This window comes from Ambystoma mexicanum, chromosome 8 (genome assembly GCF_040938575.1).
Source record: "Ambystoma mexicanum isolate Mex_15411 chromosome 8, UKY_AmexF1_1, whole genome shotgun sequence".
Lineage (NCBI taxonomy): Eukaryota > Metazoa > Chordata > Amphibia > Caudata > Ambystomatidae > Ambystoma > Ambystoma mexicanum.
In genome coordinates this window covers 588,870,012-588,889,298 of record NC_090929.1, presented here as the reverse complement: position 1 = coordinate 588,889,298, position 19,287 = coordinate 588,870,012, and positions in this window count along the sequence as shown.

Genomic DNA, 19,287 nt, shown 5'->3' with positions numbered 1-19,287 from the left:
GAACTGAGTCAAAAGTTACAAGCGCAGGGCTATCCTGCTAAGGTGATTAAATAGGCTCGTAAGAGAGCAAGCAATATCCAGAGAGCCAAAACACTACAACAACATCCAAAAGGAAAGATAAGGGACACCGAGATAGTGGCTGTGATAAGTAATTCACCTTTGGTGAATCAGACCAAGAAGGAGATCTATCGCTTGTGGCCGCTCTTGAATGTGGGCTTGGTGAACATTGAACGACCCATGTTTGCTTTAATGATATGTAGAAGTGTAAGGGACATGCTGATTAAGAGCTTACATACCACTGGCACTGCCCAGGTGAATAGACAAGGGACCTTGTGGGCGGCTGGACCCCCGACAGGACACACACTATGTGGGAATGGCTCAGTTTGCCCCATACAGCTAGAACCCAAGATATACATATTGGGCTCCACACTCCATGGCAGCAAAGGGGGTTTACAAACTGCAATACCCAGAATGTTGTTTATGTGATTACTTGCCCATGTGAACTTCGGTATGTGGGGGGGGACTACACAGATAATTCGACAGAGAATAACCAAGCACAAATTGTGCATAAGAACTAAGAAAGTGACAGCTCCAATGGTAGCACACTATGTGGAGAAGGGCCACTCAGAGTATGATCTACGGTGGACCATAATCAAACAGGTTAAGGTTCCAACCAGAGGTGGGAAAATTGTAAACATGTTGCTGCAGAGGGAACAAAAATGGATCTTTAGACTGAAATCTGATATTCATGGTCTTAATGACACGATTCCTTGGCAATATTTATCAACACAAGCCACATAGAATACGAGTTCTGTATGCTTATTGGGATCCATACAAACACTGATACCAGTGAATGCAAGTGGTTGACACTAGCAAACACTAGGCTTAAGATTTGATGGTAACACAGTGGGTTCCATTTCACTGGAACAAAACTGGTTGTGCATTTGGTTGTTTTGAAGAGACTGACTGATTGGCTGACTAAGCCAGATCTCAAATGAAAAAAATTAAAACACTATATCTCGATATAATATGAAGAGAGAAAATACAAAACGAAATGGCTGAAAATAAGAGAATTATGTTTTGCACCGGGAATAACATACTAGGGCAAGCACGAGGAATGAATGCTATAAAATGGCAACCAGTTTAGTGACACCCAATGAACGGCCTGGCAAGACCATAATCACTTTCTACAGCCCTGGAGTCACTGTGAGTTAAAGAACAATGTGATGCAGCAGCAAGGTAATCACTGGAACAGGAGATGCATTTGCAGACATAGCGCTCGCATGGATGCTGCAAATCCTATAGCAAAGTAAGAAAAGATAAAAATAATAGGGAGAGGGACACCAGTGCTATAATGTGTGCCTCGTTGGAAATCCTTACACAAGGGAACGTAGGAGGACAAAATCATAAACAGAGTATATGTTGTGTTCCTGTTAGTTCTGAGATGGGAGAACAGTCGGCTGCGTTGTAAGGAAAACCTGCAGTCCTAGACACTAGACTTTATGCATTTGACTAATAAGTCTATGTGCACCAACCACAAAAAGAAAATAGTGGTGAGTGATTGCGCACTTATAGAACAACTTTGGGAGACAGAATGGCATGCCATTTCATCGATGATGAAACAGTTTTTATTAATTGATTGGTAAATGTTAATGTTTGGATCATAAGGTATTGATCTCAGTAGTAACTGTGAGAATGGGAGCACTGAGAAGTGTTCCTTTTGACGGTCCCTACAGGTGGCAAGTGCATGAACCAGAGCACACAATAAGGGAAACGAAAATGAAGGTCTGGTAACTATCCCAGTTATATATGTGTGTTTTTGTCCTAAAGAAGGTGGTTCAATAAGTAAACGCCACTGAAACTGGTTGACGTTGTAAGCGAATGAGGAAAAATAAATGTGTTCCTCTGTTAAATAATCACTCTTTCTGTTCTTTTTTTAGTACATATTCAGAAACGAGTGGTCTGGTAACAGCTCAGTGATTAGAGGGTGTTCGACAAAAGTTGTTGTTCCACAACTCTGTTACATGATTTTTAGTTAGACCCCCTTTTTGATATAAGAGACTGGGCAGTACATGAATAAAAATGGGTGAGGTTACAAGTCCAAGTTCTAGTTCTATTGTTTTAAATGTTGTATACGTAGTGGTTTTTGAGTACTCACATTGAGTCAAGGAGAGGCCCAAATGTCCCTTTTTTCACTGTAATTGGTGGCCCACCAGCGCAGACTAGGTTTAGCCACTCTATGAGATCAGTTAGAGTCTTTTGTTAGGGGCATTTACCTAGATGACAGGCTACATAAATTGGGAGGTTCCCTCTCTTTGTGTGTCATGATCCCTGCTTCCAAGGGGTCAGGACTTGCCTCACATCCTTGGAAGCAGGCCCATAACCTTGATCCTGGGTACCAGCCAGTCCCTATCGGGACCTTTTGGACCTTGTCCTGGCGCCAGTGGCACCAGGCTCATAAAGATGACCGGTCCCGGCGCTGGAAGCGCCGGGCTCATAATGCTTAAGAGTGCTTGGGTGGACCTACCTGCAGCAGACCATGCTGCTTACTTACCAGCTCGATGGTCTTCTGATCCTTCTCTGCCTGGAACTACTTTTCCTGTCTGGGTGGGGCAGGAGCCACTCCCTGGAATCAGAACACAGGAACTCTTTTCTTACCTGGGCGAGGCTGTGGAAGAAGACGCCTAAGCACTACAGAAGGCTATTTAAACCACACCCGATTGATGAAACGTGCTTCGCGTTATTCTGCATCTGCAGCAGGACGCTCACCGTGTCAGCTCCAGTCTTCCTGAGATTCTTCAGCTCCAGTTCCTGTGAAAACGAATTCCCTACCTGCGAGAGATCCGATCCTCAGCTGCACCTGCCAAGACAAAACAACAGGTTAGCAGAATTCAATTCGAGAGCAGCGCTCTTACTTACAAAATACGGCGGCATCTTCCAAAGCCTTCCGCCGCTTTCTTCGGCTCCCCATCGACATCTGCAAAGAAAAGGACTTGATTAAGTATTGCATTCTTGAATTGCTTACCTGCCCTCCGCACGTTCTGAACTTCAAGAAGCGCTGCATGCCGGCATCTGCAAAACAAAGGGAGACGTTTTAAGGCGCATTCTAAACCAACCATAAACTTTCTACTTACGCGCTCGCACATTCGCCGGCATCCATCTAGCAACGCTCTCTGCATCCACGTTCTGCAAGGACAAAAGAGACATTAAGGCGTGCTTTTGAAACAAACAGCAGTCATTTTACTTACGTGCACCACGCTTCATCTTCTTCGTACATACGTGCTTGCACGATCCTGGGCACTTATTCATCAGAGTCCATTGCACCTAAACCTGCAGGACAACGAGAGACATTAGAAAGGGTGACAGCAACCGGTCATCTTCCCTACTCACCTGCTCGCCGCATCATTCCTCTACAATTTCAATCTTGACACCCTGAGACTGAGCAAGGGACTAAATTAAGGGTGCTCCAATAACTATCAAGAAACCGCTCGTGCGGTAAACGGCGGTATCTTCCAGCATCAACCTCTGCAATCAAGAGGATTGTCAGTGAACCAGTGAAGTAACTGGTACTTGAGCCCCTGCAAAGACGCAGGATGGAGAGCCCGGCCTTAATATATCTAAGGTGAGCAAGCCACGCCCTTGGTTCGAATAAGAGGACTGAGGAAGGAGAAGTTCAGTCAATCCAGTTCCTAAATCCTTGTTCTTCCGTCTGCAGACACCTCACTCTACACGTCCGGTACATCGTGAGAAGGGGACCAGCCCTAGGAGAAGGCCGAGATCTACGAGTCACACTAGAAGACACGGCGACAGCTCAGTCCAGCCCAGCGCCTCCGTGGAAATCAGGTGAGCGTTACAGAACGCGAAGCCACCACAAATCCTCCACCCAGGTGCAATGGAAACCTCAGATACTGACCAACTAGCCCAGTTGCTAGGGGAATTAAGAGCAGAAGTACTAGCAGCGCGCCAGGAAACGAACGCCCTAAGGAGGGAGCTAATTGTGTCCAAAGAGCGCACAGATGATCTTGCTAGACAGTTGTTACAAACGCAGGCGGGGCACACACCGCTGCCGACCCCAGGGGGGGGTAATATCCCAGCGACCTCCACTAATCCTGTACAAATTAATCTACCTGGAAATGTGCCTTTGGCTCCACCCGAACGCTTCTCAGGCGATCCCAAAAGGTTTGCGGTGTTCATCAATCAATGTCGTTTGCACTTCCTGTGTAGGCCAGCTGCATTTCCCACTGATCAGGCCAAAGTGGCCTTCGTACTTTCATATCTAAGTGGCAGTGCTGCAGACTGGTCCATTCCCCTGGTAACCCAGGATGACCCGATTCTTCGTAATTTTCAGGCCTTCCAGTCCAGTATGGAAAGACTATTTGCCAGACACTCTCAGGGACAGGCCTTAGATAACGAACTCCTCTCTTTACGACAAGGTAATCAGGATCTTCTGGCATATATTGCATCATTTAACAGACTGGTAGTTGAAGCCAGATGGCCCGAGGATAAAAGGATTACGCTGTTTTATAGGGGGTTGCGTGGAGAACTCAAAGATGTCCTGGCCCAAGTAGTAAATCCTCCGCAAGATTGTTCTGAATATATTGACCTGGTGGTTCAACTGGATCACAGGTTACAGAATAGGAAGGCTGATCGCTCCAGATTCGAAGCTTGGGTTTTTTCAAGACCACAGAGTTCCGCCAAAGGAGTCGATACCGTAGAACCCATGCAAATAGGAGTCGTGAAAGGGCCATTAACACAAAAGGAACGAGAAAGAAGAAGACAGCTGCAATTGTGCCTCTATTGTGGGAATTCAGGACATTTTCTTCGTGAATGCCCGGTGAAACCTGCTAAGAAGACCGTGGGAGCTTCCGACAAAAGCATCAAAAAGCCAGAATCGGGAAACGACCTCGCCCGACAAGTGTAGAGGTCCACTTGCCGAGCGTTAAAACCAGTTCTTTGACCTCGCATTTCATCATGCCCATGGTCCTAATAAGCCCCGAGAAGCCAGATCGTTTGCATGCCATCAAGGCATACATTGACAGTGGAGCAATCGGCAATCATGTGGATCGCAAGATGGCATCCAGGATGAATCTACCTCTCTGTCCTAAAATGGTTAAAGACGTTATTACCACAGTGGATGGTACGGAAATAGCTTCCGGACCAGTTACCCATACCACCGAGGGAGTGATGTTAGTAAGCCAAAATGGACATCGTGAGGAGATAGTGTTTGATGTGATCAAGGCCCCTCAGTTTCAAATTATCCTGGGGATCCCTTGGTTAGAAAAACACAATCCTCAAATTGATTGGCGAGCAAAGACGATTCAGTTTCCGGAATGTGCCTCCACTTGTTATCTGAAGTCCGACATTAAGCTGGCAGCAATTACATCCGAGGGTCCCCAACTGCCTCCTGAATATCTAGAGTTCCAAGATGTCTTCCAGAAAGAACAAGCCAACTCCCTACCCCCGCACAGGTCATATGACTGTCAGATAGACCTGGTACCTGGGCCCACTCCTCCATGTAGTAGGATCTATGCTCTCACCGAACCAGAAAATCTCCACCTTAGGCAGTATTTGGACCAATACCTGGACAATGGATTTATTCGTCCTTCTAAGTCTCCAGCCTCTTCAGCTCTGTTCTTCGTTCCGAAAAAGGAAGGGGATCTCAGAACATGTATCGATTATCGTGCCCTGAATCAGATTACAGTCAAGAACAGATATCCTTTGCCATTGATCCCTGAACTTCTAGACCAAGTCAAGAATGCTCGCATTTATACGAAGTTGGATCTCAGAGGAGCTTACCACTTGGTCCGAATAAAAGAGGGCGACGAATGGAAGACGGCCTTCCGCACCAAGTATGGATTATTTGAGTATCAAGTAATGCCCTTTGGACTATGTAACGCCCCGGCCGCCTTCCAGTACTTCATGAATGACGTCCTCAGAGAACTAATTGACGTGTGTACAGTTGTCTACATCAACGATATCCTTATGTATTCATCCTCTGAGGCCGATCACCGGAAACACATCAGGGCAGTTCTTGAGAGGCTTCGCCAACATAAACTCTTTGCCAAGCTTGAGAAGTGCGTTTTCCATGTCACCGAGGTCGAATTTCTGGGATTCATTCTGTCACCAAATGGAGTCCACATGGATTCAAGAAAGGTAGACGCTATCATTAAGTGGCCATCACCAACGTCGGTGAAAGGAGTCCAAAGCATGTTGGGTTTCGCCAATTTCTACCGCAGATTCATTCCAGAATTCTCCCGAATAGTCCAACCCATTACTGCCCTTCTAAGGAAAAACAAACGCTTTGTGTGGTCTACCGAGGCGGAGCAAGCCTTCCAAGAGTTAAAAGCCAAGTTTATCTCCGCTCCTGTTTTGAGACATCCCCGCCCAGAGCTTCCTTACATCGTAGAAGCCGACGCCTCCAGTCTTGCGATGGGTGCAGTCCTATCGCAAAGAGATCCAGAAACAAACCAGTTACACCCCGTGGCATTTTGGTCCCACAAATTCTCGGCTCCTGAAATCAACTACACCATTACCGATAAGGAACTTCTGGCTATTAAGTCCGCCTTCAAGGCCTGGCGACACTATCTTCTGGGTGCCAGACACACAGTCACAGTGATTACAGACCATCGCAACTTACGATACCTAAAGACAGCTAAAGCTCAATCCTCCAGACAACTCCGCTGGGCACTATTTTTTGCCGAGTTTGACTTCGTCATTACCTACCGACCAGGCAACAAGAACGGTAAAGCTGATGCCCTTTCCCGGATGGGAGTGGAAGAGCACATGGTCAATCCTGAGCCCGTACCTATCATTCCCGAACAAAGAATCCTAGGTCTAATCGGCACACAATCCATCGAAGAAGTTGAAGCCAAAGTTAAACAACTTATAACTCCAGCAGACATACAGAATTGGCATCTTCAGGGAAAAGACTTCACGGTGAAGAACGACCTATTGTACTTCCAAGAACGGTTATATCTACCCTGTGCTAGTTTACAGAATCAAGTCATCTCTTGTTATCACGACTCCCTAATGGAGGGACATCCCGGTATGGCCAAGACCTCGGAAAAGATCAAGCGTCACTTCTGGTGGCGTCTTGGAGAAAGGATATCAGAGACTTTGTAATGTCCTGTGGAGTGTGCGCTCAAAATAAAAGTCAAAAGGAGAAACCAGCAGGCCTCTTACGCCCACTTGACATCCCACCTCGTCCCTGGCATACTCTCTCCATGGATTTCATCACCGACTTACCTTCATGTTCCGGATATAATACGATCTTAGTAATCGTGGACCTATTCTCCAAGATGGCGCACTTCATCCCACTGAAAGGTCTACCGTCAGCAGCAATCCTGGCCCGGGTGTTTCTCGAAAACATCGTTCGGTTGCACGGTTTTACTTCAGTTTTAATCTCGGATAGAGGAAGTCAATTTGTCTCCCACTTTTGGCAGAGTTGCTGTCGGTTGGCTCAAATTGATGTAAGGCTTTCAACCAGTCACCACCCCCAAACCGATGGACAGACCGAGAGGACCAATCAAACTTTGGAACAGTACTTACGCTGCATGCTGCAACAAACAGAAAGAACTTGGAAGGACATCCTTTGGATAGCCGAGTACGCTTACAATAATTCAGTCCACTCTGGAACCGGAAAAAAACCATTTTTTCTTTTATATGGTAGCCATCCTCGAACCTCTAATCTGGATCCACCTCAGGATCTAGGGACACCAGCAGTAGACCACCTGCATTCTGCAATCACCCAAGCCTTTAAGGAAGCCACTTCTCATCTGCAAAGGGCTAAGGAACAATACAAGAAAGGAGCAGACCAACATCGGAAGGAGGCCCCTCAATATCAAGTAGGAGATCAAGTCTGGTAATCCACCAAACATTTACCCCTAAAAGGACCGTGCACCTTCAACCCAAGATACCTGAGACCCTACTCAATCACTACCATAATAAACCCAGTGGCAGTCAAGTTGGACTTGCCCCCTCATATGAAAATGCACCCAGTCTTCCATGTCTCGCTACTAAAACCTGTGCAGCCAGAGACCCGATTGACTAAATCTCCAGAACCTATCCTAGTTGATGGAGAACTCGAGTTTGAAATCAAAAACATCTTGGATTCCAAAAATCTCCAAATCAAGGCTATACTACCTGATTGACTGGAAAGGTTATGGCCCCCAGGAAAGGTCTTGGGAACCTGCAGAACATGTCCACGCACCTCGTTTAGTCAAGAAATTTCATCGAACATTTCCTAACAAACCAAGACCCCCGGAGAAGTCAAGCTTGGGAGGTACCTTGAGGGGGGGTGCTGTCATGATCCCTGCTTCCAAGGGGTCAGGACTTGCCTCACATCCTTGGAAGCAGGCCCATAACCTTGATCCTGGGTACCAGCCAGTCCCTATCGGGACCTTTTGGACCTTGTCCTGGCGCCAGTGGCACCAGGCTCATAAAGATGACCGGTCCCGGCGCTGGAAGCGCCGGGCTCATAATGCTTAAGAGTGCTTGGGTGGACCTACCTACAGCAGACCATGCTGCTTACTTACCAGCTCGATGGTCTTCTGATCCTTCTCTGCCTGGAACTACTTTTCCTGTCTGGGTGGGGCAGGAGCCACTCCCTGGAATCAGAACACAGGAACTCTTTTCTTACCTGGGCGAGGCTGTGGAAGAAGACGCCTAAGCACTACAGAAGGCTATTTAAACCACACCCGATTGATGAAACGTGCTTCGCGTTATTCTGCATCTGCAGCAGGACGCTCACCGTGTCAGCTCCAGTCTTCCTGAGATTCTTCAGCTCCAGTTCCTGTGAAAACGAATTCCCTACCTGCTAGAGATCCGATCCTCAGCTGCACCTGCCAAGACAAAACAACAGGTTAGCAGAATTCAATTCGAGAGCAGCGCTCTTACTTACCAAATACGGCGGCTTCTTCCAAAGCCTTCCGCCACTTTCTTCGGCTCCCCATCGACATCTGCAAAGAAAAGGACTTGATTAAGTATTGCATTCTTGAATTGCTTACCTGCGCTCCGCACGTTCTGAACTTCAAGAAGCGCTGCATGCCGGCATCTGCAAAACAAAGGGAGACGTTTTAAGGCGCATTCTAAACCAACCATAAACTTTCTACTTACGCGCTCGCACGTTCGCCGGCATCCATCTAGCAACGCTCTCTGCATCCACGATCTGCAAGGACAAAAGAGACATTAAGGCGTGCTTTTGAAACAAACAGCAGTCATTTTACTTACGTGCACCGCGCTTCATCTTCTTCGTACATACGCGCTTGCACGATCCTGGGCACTTATTCATCAGCGTCCATTGCACCTAAACCTGCAGGACAACGAGAGACATTAGAAAGGGTGACAGCAACCGGTCATCTTCCCTACTCACCTGCTCGCCGCATCATTCCTCTACAATTTCAATCTTGACACCCTGAGACTGAGCAAGGGACTAAATTAAGGGTGCTCCAATAACTATCAAGAAACCGCTCGTGCGGTAAACGGCGGTATCTTCCAGCATCAACCTCTGCAATCAAGAGGATTGTCAGTGAACCAGTGAAGTAACTGGTACTTGCGCCCCTGCAAAGACGCAGGATGGAGAGCCCGGCCTTAATATATCTAAGGTGAGCAAGCCACGCCCTTGGTTCGAATAAGAGGACTGAGGAAGGAGAAGTTCAGTCAATCCAGTTCCTAAATCCTTGTTCTTCCGTCTGCAGACACCTCACTCTACACGTCCGGTACATCGTGAGAAGGGGACCAGCCCTAGGAGAAGGCCGAGATCTACGAGTAACACTAGAAGACACGGCGACAGCTCAGTCCAGCCCAGCGCCTCCGTGGAAATCAGGTGAGCGTTACATTGTGTGAATGTTGATTGAGTAATTGGGCAGTAGAGATGTTTTTTTGACCAATAGGCCTTATTGTGTTTAACTATTGAAATTTGCACCATCTAAAAATGTGCACCATCTAAATCTGCTCCATCTACCTCTGCATTCAAAGCATTGCATATTGTGTGCACCCTTTGGATAATGGTGAATAAACGCCATACTTTCACTTCAGAATGATGCCCACCACATGCAATGTGGTGGAATACATTGGGGGTCATTGCGAGTTTGGAGGCAGCCATGGCTTCCATGGCTGCCTCCAAACCTGGGTCCGGTGTCACTGAATGGGGATTTACCGGGACATTCCGACCTATGTGGACCCGGTAAGTCCCCATTCAGTAAAACATTCCCCATTCCCATTTGAGGCCCCATAGGGCTCAATGGGAATGGGGAAGGCGCTAATAACAGGCCGCAAATTGCGGGCCAGTTATTAGCTCCAAGGTCCCTTAACGGGTCCCGCAAAGAACGGCTGGTCAGACCAGCTAAGGGACCTCGGAATATGGCGGTAGGGGCTTAACAGCACCGCCATCCTTAACGGTGCCGATAAGCCCCTACCACCATACTCGTAATGACTCCCATTGAGTGTGTGCTCAGACAAGTCTATGGGCCTCATTCCGAGATTGGTGGTAGTCATCGCACTATTTGCGCCATGACTGCCACCAATAACGGGACCGAGTCCGGTGTTGTGCAATGGGGATTTACCGCTCTAGTCCGACCCTGGCAGGACCGGTAAGTCCCCATTGCACCAACCATTCCCCATTCCCATTTGAACCCCCATAAGGCTCAATGGGAATGGGGAAGGCACTATTTATGGGCCTGATAACGGCTGGCCCGTAGTTAGCGGCCTGGTCCCCTAACGGGACCACACGTCTCTTGCGGTTCCTGTTAGGGGACCTCGGAATCGGGTGGTAGGGGATTACCGGCACCAGCCTCCTTACCGGTGCCCGGTATCCCATTCCGCCCGACTCGTAATGACCCTCTATATACATCACTGACAGTAGATGGCCACTGGTGACGTGCAACCAGTCTGGCAAAACTAATATTTAGATTTCTTTTAGTCAAATTAAAACATATTTTCACTAGATGTACGTTTTAAAATATATAAAGGACATTCCTTCTTATAACTGGAAACCCAAAAACAAAACATAAAAAACAGAGACAGGTTACTGTGAGGTAGTTGCGGTTGCTTTTGGCACTGCAACAATGTGCACAGGTCAGTAAATATATACCTTCTATTCAGGATGTACTAAGTCTATAGATTGTTCTCACATATGCAGAGATTTCCGGTTCCTTGTTCAATGAGGGGCAAGCAGATAAGCACAGCCTATGTGTGGCCAATCGTTTTGGGCATACATTCTAATTTGCGCACGGTAGAACTCGGTAAATCATGTTTAACAAGGCGACAATGCACCTTGCTTTTAGCAAAGATCTGTTTTCATTACATTGCAATTATAAACAGTGGACTGAATGCGGATTTGTGGAAATAGAACACCCAGGACAGGCAAAAATCATTAGTTCCTTAGGCTCTCGAAGTAATTAATGAACACGCTTCACATTTTTAGTTATTTCCGGGTGCAATTAGTTTTTTGTTTACCTACCGTTTGACAAATTCATTAAAAGAAAAGGTTATTTGAGGAGTGCTGGAATTGACCTGGTGAACCCTGGTTTTTACAGGTCCTCTCCGTGCAACCATGTAATTTATTCATCCATTACCCCTTTGATAGCCGTTACACTGAGACAGCTGCACCCTACAGATAAGCACACTGCTGCCTACCACTAAATGGTATTTTTTAAACTCCTCCCCTAGGCCAGACATCATTATAAAACAGGATTGTGCCGCTCGTGCTCTCCTTTGTGCTTCTCTCTTTGGAGACTGGTGTTCCTAAGGCAGTGAGGGCTGTGCCAAAGTGCTGTGATGTTTAAGGGTTCCCTTTATGCTGGCTGGGCCTGCATAACAGTGTGATTAAAGTCGCAGTGCTTTGGATGTGATTGCGACTTGGTACAGTCTGTGGAGTGTGTACTTACCACCAATGATATAGCACTCTATTTGGTATCAGGTAATATCCCCACCAAAAATATCGCCGTATATATGGTTGTCGGGAATGGCCTTAGGCGATATTTTTTAGTGGGGATAATATTAGGGTTTTTTGGGAGCAGAGGTTGTGGGGGTGTCCCACGCTCCTTTTAAAATAATACGGGGTTTGCAGGGGTGTCCCCCGCAGGTTACATGCCTTAATATTGCCACAAAAATATGGAAATATTTTTGTATGGCGATATTTTTGCGGGTATATTAACACATGCAACCCTCTATTTTGAGTCTCTGGGCCTGCCTGTCTGAGCCTGTGATTATGGGCGGACTTTGTCCAGCAAAACCATTATGGGCCTGATCCACATAACGTTTTCAAATGGGATTGTGCCATTTTAAAACACTTCTGTGAATCAGGCCCTCTATGTTTCAAGCAGAGCTGTGGGTCAGCCAGCTAAAGAAAAGAATGTCCACTGTGCACGTTTGGTGAGTACTTTGGGAAGTGAGGGTTGTCTGCATCTGGAACAGCTTGCACACAAAGGCTATGTTTGCTATACTCCCCACCTCCCTCCCACCAGTTACACCTTTCGCCACTATGGCTTCCCATGCTATTCTCCGGTATCCAAGGAATAGGATTATGTATTTATTAACACTGTTCAGGTGTGTCTGGGAAAGCTTCAGCCGCTGCCACAAAAGCAGTTAGGGGAGATAGAGTGTGGTGGGGTCATCACTGTAGCAGCCAAATGAGCAAGAGCGCGCGCGGGCGCGTGTGCGTGCGTGCGTGCCTGCGTAGGCTGGAAAAATAACTTTTGGTGACAAAATACTGGATGTATTACCACTACCGTCAAACTCAAAATAAGCACTTTAATATAATAAACAAGGCAGAGAAATCTTACAATGTGTTGCATTAATAATGGCAGTACAGGGTTCACAGCAATGTTTATTTCCGCATCACCAATCGGAGAGAAGGAACAAAGGAACAGCATGCTGTGGCGCCCCGCAGTAGCACACACCTGAAAGAAAACAGATGATTCAATGGTCTGCATGCAAAGACTCTCATTAAAATGGTTTCGAGGTATAAGTACAGTTGTTTATCACCGGGCTGCACACAACGAAAACGAAGCGGAAAAGTAGACCAGCAAAGACCTCATTGTGATTTAAACAAATGGTGGCATTGGAAATGAAGGATTTGTGTGAACCTACCTAGGACCCACACAAGTAGACATAAGTCAGTTTCGGGGACAGGTTATGGCCTCGAGGGCAAGAACCATCCTTTTTCCTCACAGTACCTAGGCTGCCACTTTACATGCAGGAGACGTGATGAGTGAGGCAGGGCAGCTGCAGCCCAGGAGTCATAGGAACACAGCTCACAGTGTGCAGAAAATAGATGAAATAAAACCACCTCACCTATTTATGTGCCATCCTTGGAAAAAATTGACCATGGGCACAGGATTAAGTACATATCTTGTTGGGCAGTATTATCCCCATCTGACCGCAGGATGTTTGATGTTCATTTTGCCATGAACATATGACTCTTTTGACCAAAACTATCCTGCTTACACATTCACACCTTCCAGTCCCTGTCCTCAGTCCTGGATCACCTCTGAGATTTAGACCCTCAAACAAGTACCATGACTCAATACACTGGCACAAATCACAGGCTCCAACTGTACTCTTACCATAATTCCCTTGCTGCCCTAAACGCTGCATGGAACCATGCCAAATCATCCTATTTCACAAACCTAATCTCCTCCCTTTGCAATAACCCAATCAAACTTGCATCTACCCTCTGCGCTTTTCTCACACCGGCAAAGCCAATATCCATCACCCCCTCCTTTTTTGCTAATGACTTTGCGACCCATATTTCCTCTAAAAACCCTAACATTTGCAACACTCTCACAGCCCTCCTCTCTCTCCATCTTCAACCCTACATCTGTCCACCACCTCTGCCCCTACCTTTTCTACTCTTAACTTATTCGCCCCTATCTCTCCTATCTCCTCACCACATGACCTTCTTGCTCTATCCCCCAACACCAACAATCTTGTGGTTCTCTAAGATATCAACTTCTGACTGTAGCAATTCATCCCTACCACTGCCTCTGCTACTCGTATTAATCTCGTCAACATTCAGAAAATGTATCAATTTCTTATTCACCGCTCTATGAAAACTCGAATTATCCTCGGGCTCAGCAAACCTGACTACTGCTCAAACTTATTCCTTAACCTTCCTATCTTCTCCTTCCTCCCTTTAGACAAAGTTTTCCACTTTGCCACCCACACTTTCTACAACCTACCCAGATCCTCCTCCATTTCTGCCTACCAATAACATGCTGGTTTGCTCTCCATGCACAACAGCTCCCTTTCCAAGTACCTTCCACTAGTATACAAAGCTATCAATGGTCCTGCTCCTCATTACCGGTCTGATTGTATCTCTGTTTATGGACCATCTTGTTCCCTCTAGTCACCTCTGCATTCAACCTTCCTGTCCAATGCCCCCCTCTGCCATCTTTCGCTTCCCCTCGTTCTCCCTACTGGCCCCACTCCATTGGAACCTGCTGCCCATCACAATCAAAGCCAACCCAAGTGTGGATCTCTTCAAAGCACGGCTTAAACTTCACTTACTTGCTAAAGACGGAGCTCTTCCTTACCTCTCTTCCATCCTCCCTACCTGACCTCAATGCTTAATAATGTAAAACATGTTTTTTAACAATTTCTATTGATTTTAACAAACAAAAACCAAAAAATAACAGACAGTGTACACCAATCATAGCTTTCAAGTATTATGTGCAGTATCATGATATGTACACCGCTTTCCCGTTACCCTCTCCCCTATCCCAAGCCTACTCCACCTCAACACCTTCCACCGCTCTATCTGGGGGTACCCTCTCCTACGCACCCACGAGGAATCATCGTCTTCTAGGCTGGTCAGGGTAGACTCAGACAGTGTAGCTACAAAGTGCTTCCAGGCCATCAATGTCTCTGCTTCTTCACCCCACCCTCCGTTGACTGCTTCACTCCACACCACCGTTTCCGCAACCACCCATTTCTGAAGGTCGTGCCACCAAATTTCTACCTTTGGTCTGTTGCTTTCTTTCCAGCTCATGGCAATTCTGCGCTTGGCAAGTATATAAGCCAAATCTTTGAGTTTACTCACATGTTCTAACTTACGCTGCCTAGAAACCCCCCCACCGTGCATGCCCATAGAGATTCCACCTCCAGCTTAATCCCTTTTGTGGTCAAAAGGTGGGCCACCTCCCTCCAGAACCTTCTTTTTTCTGGGCACGCCCAGAACATATGTATCATTCCTGCATCACCTCTCCGCATTTAGGACATGTTTGTATTCCTTCATTGTTGAACTGTGCAATGCTCTGAGTGGCCATATACGCCCTATGAGTAATGTATAACTGGATTTGTTGCAACCTTGTATTCCTGTACACTTTTTTGTGGTATCTCTGAACCCTTACCCACAACCCTTCACTCATAGTTTCCCCAGCTTCCTCCTCCCAGCCCCGTCTCAACTGGAGCACTTCCTTTCCCACCCTTGACATCAGCAGTTCATAAATTCGGGAGACCTCATGGCCTCCATCTGATATATCATAAAATGTTTCTATGGCCATGTTGGGCTGACCTTCCAGCACTATATCTGACCAAGTGTCTTTCATCTTCTGCACCAACCTAGTGTAAGTGATATACTGTCCCTGTGTCTTCCCCCAGCATGTCAAACTCCACTGCCTTCCTGTCTTGCCATAAATCTCCCAACGTTGCTATACCAATTGGTACCCAATGCCTCGGGATTATCTTCCTCAATTGGTCGTCTACTCCATCCAGTGCCACTAGCAGCATTTGTGGGGAACGCGGAATGGGTTCTCCATGACCCGACAAGCCCTTCGCCAAATCTTCCATCCCAAATCTAACATTCGTGTCCTTCCGTCTTGCTGTGGTTTTGGCAACCATATCCACTCTTTTAGGAAAAACAGGACACATTCAACAATCTGGACTCTGATGTTGCGTCTTCCAATAACCACCTAGCCACATATTGTAGTTGACAGGCCAGATAGTAGATCTCGAAGTTGGGCAATTTAATGCCCCCTTGATCATATGTGTTTTGCAATTTCCACAGTGCTATTCTGTTTCTAATGTTATGCCAATTGAACCCTCTACATATACTTTGGAGTTTAAAAAAGAATCGCTTAGGTATCACATATGGTATGTTCACAAAGAAGTGCAACAACCTAGGCACACTACCATCTTTAATAATGCCACTCTCCCTATCATGGTCAAAGGGAGCCTGGCCCAGAACCTCATACTGTTTTCAATGTTAGCCACCACCTTCTCTGTGTTTTGTTTGTATTCGGCCTCGACCGTGTTATATACATCAATCCCCAGATATCTAAAGGTCCTAGTCTCCCATTGTATTTGTAGTACCAGCAATTCCTCCCGTGGTATCCCCTAACACCTACCTAGGGGAAATGTACATGATTTCTTGGGGTTCACTGTTATGCCTGACAGCACTGTGTATCGCCCCATTATTTCCAGAATATATTGTAGGTTCTCTTTAGGATATCTCAAATACAACAGCATATCATCAGCATACATAGGTATCAGATGTTGCCCTCCCTTCGTGCTTATCCCCACCTCCCCATATTGTTGCCTCAAATATATCGCCTGGGGTTCTAGTGCTAAGATAAACAGCATCGGGGACCACGGGCATCCCTGTCTAGTGCCCCTACTGAGTTGCCATCATTCTGAGATGGTCGCTCCCGTCCTGGGTCGAGCCAGTGGTTTACTGTACAGCAACTGGACCCACTTCAAGTATGTGGGCCCAACTCCGTACTCCTTCAAGGCCACCATCAACCAGGGCCATTTGACCGAGTCAAAGGCCTTCACTGCATCTAATGAAATTACTGCAACCTCCTGGGGTCCTTTTTCGTTTGTTCTATAACATGATGGAGCCTTCTAAGATTATCGGATATGCTTTTGCACGGAACATATCCGGTCTGGTCAGGATGTATGAGTTTATTGATAACCGGTCTCAGCCTATTTGCTAGCACTGCCGTTAAGTATCTTGCTGTCTTGATTAAGTATGGATAGCGGTCTAAAAGACCCGCAGTCCCTGCATGGTTTATTAGGCTTAAGGAGCGGATGATAATTGCCTCCCTCAGAGACTCCGGCAGCGTCCCCCTATCTAGTGCCTCATTTAACATTGCTAATAGTGGAGGGAGCAACACCGCCTTGTATGTTTTGTAGAACTTACTAGGGAGTCCATCCGACCCTGGAGCTTTACTAGTAGGTAAGAGCTTGATCATTGCTTCTAATTCCTCTAACGTAATTGGGACCTCTAACTTCTCCCTCTCCGCTGCCTCCAGTTTGAGAAGGCTGATGTCCTTCAATGTTTCCATCACGTCAATCTCTTCTCCTTCATCAACATCCCTATACAGTCGCTGATAGAACTCCAAAAATCCTTGGTTGACTCCTTCCTGGATATCTAGTATTTGCCCATCCATCCCCCGTACCGCTCTAATTGTTTGTCTAGGTGTCTCACTTTTATACAACCAGGCTAACAACCTGCCCAGCTTGTCTCCCTCCGCATGCTGCCTTTCGACATATTTTTTATAGTTCAGGTGGCATAATCTCTATCAGTACTCCCTGCAATCATGTTGTAATTGTCGTATGGTTCCAGCCTCCTCTGGGGAATGCCCACCTTTTCGCATTATTGTCTCTAGTTTCTTTTCTGCTTCATGTAACTCATACATTATTCCACCTTGTAGGCCTTTGGATTTAGATATTGCTACCCCCCTCACCACCACCTTAAATGCCTCCCATAATGTGCCAGCTGATTCTACGCTCCCGGTGTTGTGTTCAAAGTATTCCTCTATTTCCTTCTTCAGGTCCTCCCTGAACAATGTGTCTTTCAAAGCTTCGGCCCTAAGTCTCCATGTCGGGATCCGTGTTCTGGGCGGCGAGTACTGCCATCCTATAATCAATGGCGAGTGGTCTGAGAGGACTCTAACTTTGTATTCCGACTGTACTAGTTCCCCTGTCAACTCCAGAGCAGCAAATATGTAGTCTAATCGCGTGTGCAGGTTTTGTGGGGCGGAGTAGTGAGAATATTCTCTTTTCTGTGGGTGGTGCATCCTCCACACGTCCACTAGTCGAACATCATCTAATAGGGTCTTCAGGGCTTTAGCTACTGGGGTAGGCCTCTCCATCTTCTCATCTGATGTGTCAACCCCGGGATCTAGCATGCAATTAAAGTCCCCTCCCCATATACCTGCCTTCACAATATATGGGCTGATCTTGCTGTATAGAGTTCTGAAATAGCCGGTAGCATCATGGTTCAGGGCATACATGTTGATAATGCTCAGCTCTCTATTTTCTACTAGTCCTCTTATCAGCACCATCCTCCCATCTGGCTCTATGGTAGACTGTAACAGCTTAAAAGGGACATGCACGCTAGCCACGTAATTACCCCTCTGGCATATGCCGAATATATTGCTCCTATGGTGGTCCCTCTGTATTTCCTCCCCACCACCTCCTGTTTTTCTTTTGCAGGTGAGTTTCCTGCAATAAAGCAATATCAATCCTCTGTCTCTTAAGATACATCATGACCTTATTCCTCTTCAGATAATTATTGAGCCCCCTGACATTCCAGGTCACTATCTTGAGGTCCCTCATCTCATCCATATCCCGTTCCGCCCCGGTCCACCCTTGTCATCTGTTCCATCCCCAGTGATTTACAGGCATAGGCTCGCTCCCCAACTTCTCTTAACACCACTTCAAACTCCCCAACTCCCTTCCCGCCCCCCACCCTACACATCCCCAACTGATGCCCAGCTCCATCCCTGGATCTCAGGCTCTCCCGCATCTAGTCCTGTTTTGGCCTCCGCTGGTACTTGGAACACAGCAGGTGGATACCACACTACTGGTATACCAACTAAACTAACTACTGGGAGTAAGAACGCGCTACCTCCGCATCTCCCGCACTAATGCCACCGTATACTACGCACGCCTGCATCTCGCACCCACTTATGCATGACATTTATCATGTGTTATATTGAAGTCCAGGGGTCCACATAATAAGAACACACAGCAGTCAGTATCTACATTCTCCTTTATGTGCGCAGTGAGCCATTGGTGTCAATACTACCCCGTGCCCATGTCAATATTGGAGCCGCTAAATTAACATCGGCCTAGTCAATAAATAGTAGGAAGCCGGTTTACTTATCCTGTCCACTCTGGTCATGGCACCTGCATCAGCCGGGCAACCTTGTGCGTCCAACCAGCTGGCCGCTTCCTCGGGTGTCTCAAAAAAGAACGCCTTGCCCTTGTGTAAGACTTTCAGTTTCGCAGGATACAGAAGCATGTATTTAAAACCAGAATCTCTCAGCCATCTTTTTACAG